At 36.2% G+C, this 13,193-nt stretch overlaps 1 protein-coding gene across 25 annotated transcripts in view; it reads right to left on the reverse strand.

Moving 5' to 3' along the window:
- Window positions 1-13,193, reverse strand: part of LOC102162336 (uncharacterized) — a 91,338-nt gene that overhangs the window by 43,022 nt on the left and 35,123 nt on the right. For 11 of the 25 annotated variants that reach the window (XR_014818291.1, XR_014818298.1, XR_014818295.1 and 8 more), the window contains 2 exons: window positions 12,415-12,593; window positions 5,341-6,653 (listed from right to left, as the gene is read on the reverse strand). The gene's annotated coding sequence lies outside the window, so the exon portion shown is untranslated. Of the gene's footprint in view, window positions 1-2,455; window positions 2,592-3,212; window positions 6,654-12,414; window positions 12,594-13,193 lie in introns of those variants that run through there. The other 14 variants (XM_084980874.1, XM_084980876.1, XM_084980875.1 and 11 more) reach the window with 5 other exon arrangements.

Raw genomic sequence — 13,193 nt, forward strand, 5'->3', positions numbered from 1 at the left:
TTTGTCTTTGTCTTTCTGGCTCACTTCACTCAGGATGAGATTCTCTAGTTCCATCCATGTTGCTGCCAATGGCATTATGTCGTTCGTTTTTATGGCTGAGTAGTATTCCATTGTGTATATATACCACCTAAATTCCACCTTCAGTGAAATGGTTCTTTGGGGCACTACTACACAATCTTCTCAGTCCTAACAAATTTGCTACTCCTTGCCCCAAACAAAAAAAAAAAAGAGATTTAAGTATTTTAGGAAGAAAAACAATTATAAAAACAGAATCTCTTAAAATCTTAATTCTAAACTTAGATATTTTGAAGTTTGCTATCTATAACTCTTTTATTTTTTGTCTTTTTGCCTTTTCTAAGGCCACTCCTGCAGCATATGGAGGTTCCCAGGCCAGGGGTCTAATCAGAGCTGTAGCCACCCACCTGCACCACAGCCACAGCAACACAGGATCTGAGCCACATCTGTGACCTACACCACAGCTCACGGCAATGACGGATCGAGGCCAGGGATTGAACCCACAAACTCGTGGTTCCTAGTTGGATTTGTTAACCACTGAGCAATGATGGGAACGCACATAATTCTTTTAATTGATAGCTTTCTTGATTAGCATCTCAATAAAATCTAAATTTTTAGGGTTACTTCTCATTATTTAGTCATCTGAAAACAGAAGTAACAGTTTCAATATATGTATAGATATTCTGCAACACAAAAGCACTGAGAGCAAGAATATTTGTCAAAAATAACAAAACAATGGTTCCTGGCATAAAGTATGTTTTTTTTTTCTTTTTATGGCTGCACCCACATCATATGGAAGTTCCCAGGCCAGGGATTGAATCTGAGCTGCAGTTGTGACCTAAGCCAAGGCAATTCCCACTGCTCTTGGAATCAAACCTGACACCTCTGCAGCAACCCGAGCCATTGCAGTTTGATTCCTAACCCACTGGGCTATGGTGGGGACTCCCACAAAGTATGTTCTTAATAAATAAATGTGTGTGTGTGTATATATATACACTTTTTTTTAACAAGCACTAAAAAATACAGAGGAAAAACAATGATTATCTTCACATATCTTTATGCTTTCTTGCTTGTGAGACTTAGGTTCTTCACTCAATTTAGCAATTTATTTTTCTTGTCCACATTTAATTTCCTCAATCTCTGCCAATTTAGATTTTTCATTTACTAGTTCTTTTTCAGTGACTATAGAAAAATAACTTATTAAAAAAATAATTTTAACTACTTAACTGAAAATTAACAAAAATGACTGCTACTGTTTATGACTGTCTCTGCCCCTTTAACCTAAGTTAACTTGAGCAAATTACCTACCTTCTCTTGTTCCTGTGTCCTTGTTTATACAATATGAACAATAATAATGTTATAAGGACTAAATAGTTAATACTATAAAGTAAATAGTGTCTGGCCAAACTTGAGCTAAAACACCTTCTTATGCTTATTAATATTATTACTCTCACTATCTTTACATAAGGCACCTAAAGAGGAGAACTATATGTCTAATCTAATCTCTATACCACATAGCTCCTTTTAATCCTCATTTTATAGGTAAAGGGACAAAGGCTTAGAAAAGTTCAATAATCTATTAGAAGTAGAACCAAAACTAAAACAAGAGCTGCATGATCTCATGCCCTTGTAATTAAAGGCCTGTAAACTATAGTTCTGTCAGAATTTTCTACACTTGTGGCATAAGTCATAAATTTCATTCCAGCTTCACCGGTCCCATCCCCACAAAAACATCCCCCTAGTTTTTAGTTGAAGATAATTTCCAGGAACTGCACAATTAACAGATATACATACAAGTGCGCACACACACACACACACACACACACACACAAATACCTTCATAAATTGTACACTTAAGAATATTCTATCCACTGATGGAAATACATGATCTCAGTTATGAAACCAAAAATCAAATGTTTCTTAGAATCTGCATTTATCTTTTATATAGAAATATAACTGATCATTATGTGTACTGGTCATATAACCAGTACTTTCAACTTTATAACTTAGCATCATTTATATAAAATAAACCCACACTTCCTCTTAGAAAAAAGCTGGTTATTAATATTAAGAATTCTTAACACACTCAATTATTCCTAGACCTTTCATACCTGATTTCTATATCCAGAGGATAACATGTTATATGAGAAATAATTGAGGAGCTATAGTATCTTTTTTTGAATAACCAAGGGTCTATGATATAAAAAAGCAGACTCCTTTGTATAACTAAAAAGAGCAATAAGAAATGGCAAGGAAGCTGTAAAGAATAACCTCCTAGGATTAGAATTACAGTCACCAAGAGTCTCTTATTTATAACCTTGATGCCCATCTTAGCTGTTGAATATAAGGTGATGCCTTTACTGGTTAAGAGGTTTGACTAGATGATCTCTATGGCCATTGTAACTCTGAAGATTCTAGATTTAGTTAGAAAATAAAATACCTTTTCTTTCTGAACATCTTGTAGTGGTTTCTACTGCTCCTTCAACTGCTCTTCTTTCTTGGCTGAATCTTGCTCCAAAGAAGTCCTGGCAGTCTTCAGTTCTCGAATCAGTTTATTTTGGTTTCCAATTTGATTCCTGTTTGAAATCAAGCCCTCCTATGCTAGAGAAAGCGTCTCTTTCACAGACTTATAAAAAAATTTCCCCAGATTATTATATGTCATTGTTTAGTAAATTTCTATAGAAACATAACAGTTAACATATGCACAGTAGAAAGCAGTACACTCTAAAAAGATAGTATGTTATGCCCTTGAGCAAGATAATATACAAACTCCAAAATGCCTGTGGTTTAAATAGCTGCCTATAACATTGTAAACTCTCACAAAAACCTAATGACTAAATCTTTTAAAATCAAGCTCAAAATCTGTGCTACTATTTTCTGAAGATGCCAAGACATACTCTTCGACTTTGCCTCTAAATATTCATTTGTGTCATTCAGCAATACACTGCTATATATTCCTTTTCCTGGCTGCAGGCCAGGATATTTTCATCTGCTCAGGATCTTTTTACGTTGGAGAACTCCTTCTCTCATTTAGTGGTTTTACTGGGGCTACTGTAACCCACTGACTCCCACCAGAATAAGCAAATTCCTGAGTAGAACAAATACCAAACCTGATCCTGGAATACCCTAAACACATAGTAGTGTAGCCAAAAAGGAATTTCTGCATTATTCTGTGGTAGCTTTTTTTGGTCCAAAAATTTTTCTTTTTTCAAAATAAAATTTTAGAAATTTTAGTTGTTACTTATTCTTGATATCTGATGAAATGATATAAGGAATAGTATTAGGCTAACAAGGTTTATATTTAATTTTAAACTTACTATCCTAGAATTCTCACTTCATTCACGGTACAAAATCTATAGTTAAATTCCATGTCTATGAACTTTCTTGACAAGAAAGAATAACCTACAGCATGGCCAATTTGGAATACCCAGTCACAAACTTTAGTATTTCATTAATAATCCAGCAGATGGGGCTAAAGGCATAGATCAAGCCAGCCGGACTTGCATTTCACTGGTGTCTAGATACACCACATGCCCACAGATGGCACCCCTGACTTGGGTGTCATGTTACATGGTTCTGAACTTCTTCCTTTTCTCTCTTGTACACAAGATTATTTAACAAATACGATGCTGTGTGGGAGAAATTGACAGAACACTAAACCAACTATAATGGAAAAAATAAGAATCATAAAATTGAAAAAATCACGGAAGCAAAAGAATGGCCAATAACCATCCTTTATTCTGACCTATAAATTTGATTTGAATGTTCCTAGGAATTCCTTTTATTAAGTAGTTCAGATAACTTCTCACTTTGGAAGGAATTAAATGTCAATACTTCTATTAAAAAAAATTTAGTGAAATGATGGTAAAAGAATCATGAATCAGAAGAGCTGAGATCCAGTCACAGTTCTGTTATTGTGCAAACATTAGGCCTGTCACCAGCCAAGCAGGGCTTCAGTCTCACAGGCAGAAGGAAGCTTTGGAAGAAAGATCTATTTATGGCCTCTCAGCAGTTGTAAAACTCCATGGCAGCCTTAGCCCTCTGTCTTTCTCTTCTTCCCATATTTACATTTGCATTCTTTCAGGTATAAAATTAGAACAAGACATAACATTTTAGACAAAAATAGTTGGCTTAATGAAAAAATACTGATTTAAAAGATCTAAGACTTGTTGTTATTCTCATGCGTAAATAACATACATATGAAGAAAAAGTGTGATTTCTGTAGATCTTTTACAGTCAGTCTTTAGATATCATCTTCTCTGTCACCAAATAGTCCTTCCAGTTCATCTGCATTTCCCATCCTTCCTCCTACCAGCTCAAGCCACCATCATCTTCACTTGGACTATGGCACAGTCTCCTCTGTCTCATCCCCACATTCACCCAGGTTCCCCTACAATCCATCCTTATCCTGCTGCCAGTTATTGGCCTAAATAAAATACAAATCCTTGCAAATCCTCCTTCTTTTAGGATAAAGTCCAAACTCTTCCACCAACCCTCCCCAACTTTCAATAGTGTTCTAAAGGGGAAAAAAATAGTAATTTAAAGCTACTTAGAGAATACAGCAAGTAAGATGCTTTCTAAATGTCGAGGTGGTATTTTTTTCCTTAAAACAACTTGTTGATTTTGAACTTGATATATATAAAATATCTATTGTTGGCCCTATGAAAATTCTTTTACCCAATCTCCTGTTTCTTTGTCAGATCATTAGTCACCAACAATTCCTTCACCTCCTCTCTACCTATATGTTATTCATCCTTTTTGTTTCATTGTCTCTCTCCCATTAATCTCTTCTGTTCCAACCTTTTTAACCCCAGTCATAATCAATTCACACCTAGACTGCTGGAGTTTATGGAGGAGGAAGGGAGACAGCCTCTTTAATCTCCATGGCACTAATTTACCTCAGGTCCAAACTAAGCTGTCTTTAAACAACTTCCAGGTTAAGTTGCCTACAAATTTTTTTTTTCATTTTATTCCTCTGCTTAGATGACTCTTCTCCTCTCCCCCAAATATAAACTCCAGTCATCCCTGCTAGGCATCTAAGATACTTCACAATTTGAACCCAACCTTTTAAACTTCCAGACACCAACCATCACTCTGGCAAGACAATTATGTTGACTCCCAGCTTTGCTGGTTCCTGCTGCAGCACCTTTTCTCAAATGTGCCCCTGAGTGAACGGATCTCTCTCAGGACTCTGGGTATTCAAATTCTTAGATCCTTCAGGACCTGGTCAAGTCCTACCTCCTTCATAAAGCCTTCCCTAAAACAGCTTATGAATAAAACATAGTATATTTATGTATATTATAAATATTCTGTGATTTGACAAAATTTGTCAATAAGGCACTTTATACAAAGAAACAAACAAACAAAAAACCATACACATTAAAGGATCAAAAAGCATAATATTTCACCACGACAAAAAAGAGGACTGGCTAAGTCTTCTTTGAGAGAATAGAAATGTTCCATCTCCTGTAGAGAACTGATAACTTAATGCTACATAAAAATTATTTACCTTTTTTGTATATCATTCATTTTAATGATACTTTATCTAATCAAATAGTATTGCCAAGGACAAGGTATCCAGATATGTTTAGATAATTAAGGTTAAATTTACTTTGAGTTATAATCTCCCGATTTTAACCATTATGCATTCCAATAGTCTTGGGAAGTTAACAAATCCATAAAATTAAAGTCAGTCTTTCTTGAGAAGCAACAATAAAATTGCTTCCATTTTCACAAGTGGTTTACATTGAAAACTCCTTGGATTTTCTAACAGCAGTCCTTTATAAGTTATTTTTTTTACATAGGCAGCAAAGTCCTTTGATAAGCTAATACGACAGTTAACATATTTCCAAATTGTTTCACTATTAAAAGATACATTTGTATGGGGTTTTGTGGTTGTTTTTAAATGGCCACACCCATGGCATATGGAAGGTCCCAAGCCAGGGATTGAATCTGAGTGGCAGCTGTCCTTGAACCCCCTGCTCCAGGCCAGGGATCAAACCCATGCCTCCCCAAGGCACTGCAGTAGAATTCTTTTTCTTTTCTCTTTTCCTTTCTTCCTTCCTTTTCTTCCTTGCCTTTTTAGGGCTGCACCCATGGATATGGAAGTTCACAGGCTAAGGGACAAATCAGGGCTACAGTTGCCAGCCTACACCACAGCAACACGGGACCCAAGCTGCATCTGCGACCTACACCACAGCTCATGGCAACACTGGAACCTTAACCCACTAAGAAAGGCCAGGGATCAAAACCTCACCTTCATGGATACTAGTTGGGTTTGTTACCACTGAGCCACGACACGAATTCCCACAACTTATTTTTTAAAAAGCATATTTCTCCAAAAATAATTCAAAAGAAAACAAGTATGATATTCCACAAATACTAACATTCCCTGCCCATCTGGGTTCAGATCAATCATTTAATATTTATCAATAACATAGTGAGTTTTTATGATACCTTGAGATCTTGCTTGTGGCAAGAAGTTCAGATTCCTTCCCATAGAAATCAGACTGAAGCTGCTTTAGATTTTCCTGATTTTTTTCATAGGCATTTTGTAACACTGATATTTTCTCTTTCTCTGCTGCAAGTTCCTGTGCTGCTTGTGTTGACTGCTGCTGTAGTTTATTCTCAAGTTCTATCTGAAACATACAAGTTATTTAAAACAGTATGCATACAAAAATCCAGTTACAAATACAGAATGAAATCCAATAACTAAGATTCCTGAGAACAAACTAAAGTTATGTCTTAAAATTCTACTGTAATAAAGAGTATCTTACTTAGAAATACAAAATTAAAGAATTACAAAATCTGACAAGTCCCAATTAAAAAAAGAATTAAGTAAAGAAAAAAATATTTTCACTGGTAAGTGTCAAGTACCAAGGTCTCAGGAGACTGAGAGTAACAACTACTTTCTGATGGAAGATAGAGTGCTATGCATGCTTTAGAAGATGCTGAAAGTTAAGGTTGAACTAGAGGAATTTTCTGCATGAAAGAATTTCAAAGCCATTACTGAGCTCAAGTGTATTGTTTCTGCTCCCTAAAATTCAAGAATGACCCAAGAAATTTCTAAGGGCATGTTCATTAACATCAAGGCAGAAAAAGAAATGAAAATCCTGCAAAGGTCCAACTCCTCTAAACTTGTTTTCAGTCTTTAAGAAGATTCAAGAGATGTGCACAAATTATGATGTAATTAGAAGATATGTATGTATAGTATGAGAAGCAGCACTTGGCTTTTAAAATAAACTTACTACTTCCATGAACCTGCTGTTGAATTTATCAGCAACCTTTTTGTTCCACAATCCAATATTCATGTTCTTGTCCACATCTTACTGAACATTCCAGCAGTCCTTAAAATAGCTGATGATGGTCCCTGCTAGAAACATTTCTTGAACCTGGTTTCCAAAACATCTTGTGTTTTAGGTTAACCTATTACCTCACTGGTTATTCTTCCTTCCTAAAATCTCTTACTACTGCCTTTGATCGCTCTGTAGTACAAGACCCCAGGGTTCCATCCCTAGGCTGCTTTTATTCTATAAACAGTCTCTCTTTAGAATATCCTAACTAGACTCATAGCTTTAAGTACTTTATTTACAGTTGACTTCTGAATTTAAGTCTCTAGCTCCAACCTCTGCCTGAACTTTGAGCTCATTATATCAAAGGACTTCCCAGACATCTTCCCTTGACTGACTGATAGATATCTACCTCAAGCAGAATTCTTGACTCCTGACAACAATCCTCCTCCTCAAAAAGCTACTATTTCCCCCAATAAATATGGCCATCCATCCACCTTCACAAGCCAGAAACCTAGAGTTATTCCTGACTCTTCTTTCCAGCATCTCTCACCATCCAATCTATCAGCAAGCCCTGATGATTTAACTTCCAAAAGACACTTCCAAATCATTCACTTGTAACACTTTAGTTCATGCCATCATCATGGACTTTCTGGACTACTGCAATAGTTTTTCAGTGCCCTCCTTGCTTGCTCCTTTATCTCCCTTCAGTCATATCCCATCATTTTCTGCTCAAAATTTCCTAATTGATTCTAATTGTCCTTCAAATAAAATATATCATTCTGTTATAATCTACAAGTTTGCATGTTTATGCTTTGTCTGCTTCGCTGAGCTCAGCTCATATGACTCTTCCTCTCTCCTACTATACTTGTTTTTAGAAACTACCATGCTTGCTGTAGCCAAAGATCTCTGTACTTGTTCTCCTGAGCACTGTATGTATGGCTCGTGTATTTCATGTACCAGCTCAAACCTCTTCAGAGAAGCTTCTTTGATCACCCAGCCTTTTAGCAGGGCTAAATCCATCACTGTCTTTTGTGAAGCCTCTTCCCCCCTCAAGAAGGTGTAAATCCATGAGAACAGGTTACTTGTATGCTCACAGCCACATCTCCAACACCCAGAAATGTGCCCATGGCATAAAATACATACCTAGTAATATTTCTTGAATGAATGAATGACAAATAGATGGGAAGTGGACAAATAGAGCCCAAAACTCCACTAAGAGGATCTTATAATAGTCCATATAAGACAAAACCTGGACAAAGATTATGGAAGTTGGGAAATAAGAAAAGGAGATAGAGGAGTCCCACTGTGGTGCTGTGGGTGAAGCAATCTCGCATGGCTACAGCTGTGGCATAGGCTGCAGCTGCAGCTCAGATTCAGTGCCTGGCCCAGGAACTTCTGAGTGCCATGGGTGCAGCCAAAAAAAATAAATAAAAAGAGATAGGTGCAACTGAGTTAGGAAGCAGATTGCTGGGAGATGGTGGGGAAGGGGATGCCTAAGGGGGGGAAGGGCATTGATCACCCATACATTATCAGATAATACCCCATATCCCCTCCAATGATTCTTCATTATGACATTATTTTTCATGTTGAAGACTATACTGCATTTTTTTTTTGGTAGACTACTACTTTAACATCACCCCCCCACAAATCCAGATTTCTTTCTCTTTATTCACCAAAGTACTCTACAAAGTCTTAACAATGATCATCATTGCCCTCTGGGGCTTATATTTGGACCTTCATTTTATCAACTCCAAATGACAGGCTCATTCATTGATTCATCCATTCATTCTTTTTAAATCACTGATAGCTTATTTGTTAGAAAACACAGTTCTCTGATTTTGGAAATTCAAATTTATTAGTGGGTAGGTTAAAAAAAACAACAGGTCAATGTAACAGTTTGATAATTATTTTAATGGAATTAAATCCAACATTCCAAAGGAGAATACAGGAGGGTCCGTCATTTGCAATTTACCCTTCACACAGTGATCAGTTTTTGTACTAAAACAGGTATGATCACATTTCCCCCTTCTTAAAAACCTTTAACCTTCCAATATCAAGTATTTAATGTAGAAACAGTTATCCATCTACTCTGATCTTACTTCACCCAATTCTGTAGCCTTATCTCCCCTCACTTCTCCACTTACCATGTATTCCAATAGCGAACCTCCTATAATGACATCTTTTTAAGTTTCAAAAACTTTGCTAGTATTGCTTCCTCCTTGAAATATCTGCTTTCTTCATTTATTTAGGGCAGAACCCATGGCATATAGAAGTTCCCAGGCTAGGGGACAATTCGGAGCTGAGGCTGCCAGCCTACACCACAGGCATGGCAACACCAGATTCAAGCCGCATCTGTGCCACAGCTTCTGGCAATGCTGGATCCTTAACCCACTGAGCAGGGCCAGGGATCAAACCCGAATTCTCATGGGTACTGGTCAGGTGCGTTACCACTTAGCCACAATGGGAACTCCTTCTTCCTTTTTTTAACTTTTCAAAATTATAATCATCTTTAAAGATCCAGTTGAAATGCCAGCTCCTCTAAAAAGCCAGCCAAAACTTCTACTGAGCTCTATTTTTTTCTCTTTTTTATTACAATTTTCTTTGTCCTTACATACCAGCTTCCTCATTAAATTATAAGCTACTTAAGAATAGGGGCCATATCCTATTCAATCTGTATTCCCACATTAGGTTTCAAATAAAGTTGCTGTAGGAACCGATAACTTACAGCCGTGCTGGATCCTTGTTCAGTGGTTCCCAAACAATCACATTAAAAAAAAGGAAGTATATGCATGTGTGTCTTATATATAGTGTATGTACACATACACATCTATACCCTAAACTTTATCCCTGTTTTTCCTATTTCCCTGTGGCCCACTAATAAGTTTCCACAGACCATCACTGTGTGGTTTGCCGTGCGCACTGACAGTCTTGGATCACAGCTTGCCTACTTCCATATACTATCCCACAACTATTTTGTTTGCAACATGACACTGGCAGAGTAGACAACAACTCTATGACCCCATTATATTAATTCAGAAAGATGAATCACTTCCCTGTGACCATAAACCTAATAATACGTATAACATGAAATTTAAATTCAGATCTGCCTGACTCTAAAATTTACCTTCTTTCCAGGATATTATGCTGCTCCTCAATAAAGCCAAACTACTCTTGCCTCTCAATGATTCTCTAGTTACTCCAAATTCCAAAACTAATTTAGAGACTGGATATCCACCCAGCACTCCCTCAGGGTTAAAAATTGTGTCCCTTTTTCTGGCATCCATGCACTAGCATAAGTGAACTACTTACTGTGAATGAATGTCTCCAAAATGCACGTTTAAGCCTAGATCCCCAATGTAATGGTATGTAGAAGTGGATCTTTGGGAGATCATTAGATGATGGGGGTGGAATCCTTGTGAATGGGATTAGTGCCCTTCTAAGAAGGAATGAGATAACTGTTCTCAGTCATATCAGGATACAGCTGTCTACAAGCCAGAGTGGACCCTCATCAGACACTAGCTATGCCAAGTACCTTTATTCTAAGTTTCCCAGTCTCCAGAACTCTGAGAAATCAATGCTTATTGTGTTAAGCCACCTAGTCTATGGTATATTTGTTTTAACAGACCCATGTAAGACAACTACTGATAACAACACTTCCTCTAAATCTCATAATTCTTAAGGTGGTATCTAGTAAAGCCATGCAAAGTAGAAGAAATATACATTAACCATAAATCTGGAAGAAATCTTGTTGTAGCTAGTAATTTAAAAGAAAGAAAATGTGCTAATAGTTGTTAAGACTTTTTACTTATTAAATCAGGTGCTATAAAAATGATCTAAGGAATACTTTAATATGAGACTAATGGATTTCTTTGGTTTGTTTGTTTTTGTCTTTTTCTAGCACTGCACCCAAGGCATATTGAGGTTCCCAGACTAGGGGTCTAATTGGAGCTGCAACTGCCAGCCTATGCCACAGCCACAGCCATGCCAGATCTGAGCCTCGTCTACAACCTACACCATAGCTCACCACAACTGCCAGATCCTTAACCCACTGAGAAAGGCCAGGGATCGAACTTGAAACCTCATGGTTCCTAGTCAGATTCTTTAACCCCTGACCCACAATGGGAACTCTTGAGGCTAATGGATTTTGAAAAAACAAATGAACTCAAGATATCAAATCATAAACCAAAATACATATTGTGATAATTATATCCTGACTTCTGATTACATATGATAACACACAAAAAAAGAATAAAGGGTCATTAGAAAATTACTCTTTTGTAAAGCAGCCATAATAATGGTTGTAAAACAGAGGTCCACATAAAAGAATGTATTTGTGCGGTTATTTTTTTTCCTCTAGTAATATGACAAGCCAGCTCTTAATGCTATGAAGTATTTGGTTCTACATATTAAGGATTTTATATCTCCCTTCTCCCTGCATGAATTAACATAGAACAACCATGAGGAAAACCTCATTTTGTTCAAACACTAAGTTCATTCCACTTTTATCAACTCTTGGTCTGGACAAATATTAAAACATATTTAAGAATGAAGAACAGATGCTTAATAATAACTTATCATAGGTTTGGAAATAAAAACCATTATGATTTAACTTAAAAGTATCAAACAATTATAACCATATGAAACCTACATTATATACGTTATAGTAGATATAAATATATCTCACATTGTGATTTTTTATCTTGATTATTTCCCTTAATAAGGATAATTTATTGCTAAATTCCTTTAAAATTTTCTAATACACTAGAGATGTTTATACATTTTTCTCAATGTTGTTGTATCTTATTTTACAAAAAGTTTTGTCTGTCAAACAAATGATTAGTGTTATAAGAATTATCGAACAACATGATTACAGTGAATGGAAATCCAGACTTAGTCAATCATAGAAGTACAGTTGTGTATTTTAACTTCAAAAAATTTGAGCATGTATAAATTTTTCTTTGTTGCACCTCATCTGTGTTAATTATCATGTTACTATTTTCAATGCACAATTTTGCTTCCCATAAAAAGAAAACAAATATCACTATCTTCCCATAAAAAGAAAACAAATATCACTATCTTCCCATAAAAAGAAAACAAATATCACTACCTTTTAATCTCTCCTTGGAGTGCTTCAATTTGCTTTTTCTTCTGTTCAGTCAGTTGCTTTAACTCATTTCTGTTACCCTGAAGTCGTTGTTCTTCTTTTTCCTTTTGTTTTAAACTCTTCTGGGCCTGCATTAGTTGTCCCTGCATTGAATTGCACTCCAATTTCAACTGATGAGAAGTCTAAAAGAAAATAAAAATCTGTTTAGCATTCTTTTATCCATTCACCCTACTTCAAGCTAAGCACTACTCTAAGTAGAAACTACTGGGTCTGATGGCCATAAACAATCCACTAGTAAACCACAAAAGAAAAATCCCTGTCCTCACAGAGCTTTCATGACTGACACTATACACTATTAGATGGCATGCTGAATTAATCTTCAATATTTGTTTAATCCTCCTTTCCTTTTTAACTTATATATTTGGATAGAGCTTGGAAATGGACTATTCCTTTACATCATAACATAGGGAAAAACAGCATTCATCTCTAGATTGCTGAAATGTCTACTGCCTTTCAAGGATATGCAAATGCTACCTGAGCCTGTTAGCCACCATCAGAAAGGATAGCTTCATATTAACTGCAATAAAACCAAAATAATTTTGGCAAATATGTTTAGTATTTGATGAAACTAAACTATACCGCACACAATTTGTCATTTAGAGATCTGAGGAATATTTTGTTAATACCTTCTTTTTACAATCTACTAGGATATAGTTCTGTTCAAAATTAGACATCATATAGAAGCTAAGAGAGGTTCCTCTGTGGCCAAGGAGAACTACACA

Source organism: Sus scrofa, chromosome 10 (genome assembly GCF_054392235.1).
Source record: "Sus scrofa isolate SSC_HxYL_T2T_F1_AM1 chromosome 10, Sscrofa_HxYL_maternal_Yorkshire_Landrace_v2.0, whole genome shotgun sequence".
Lineage (NCBI taxonomy): Eukaryota > Metazoa > Chordata > Mammalia > Artiodactyla > Suidae > Sus > Sus scrofa.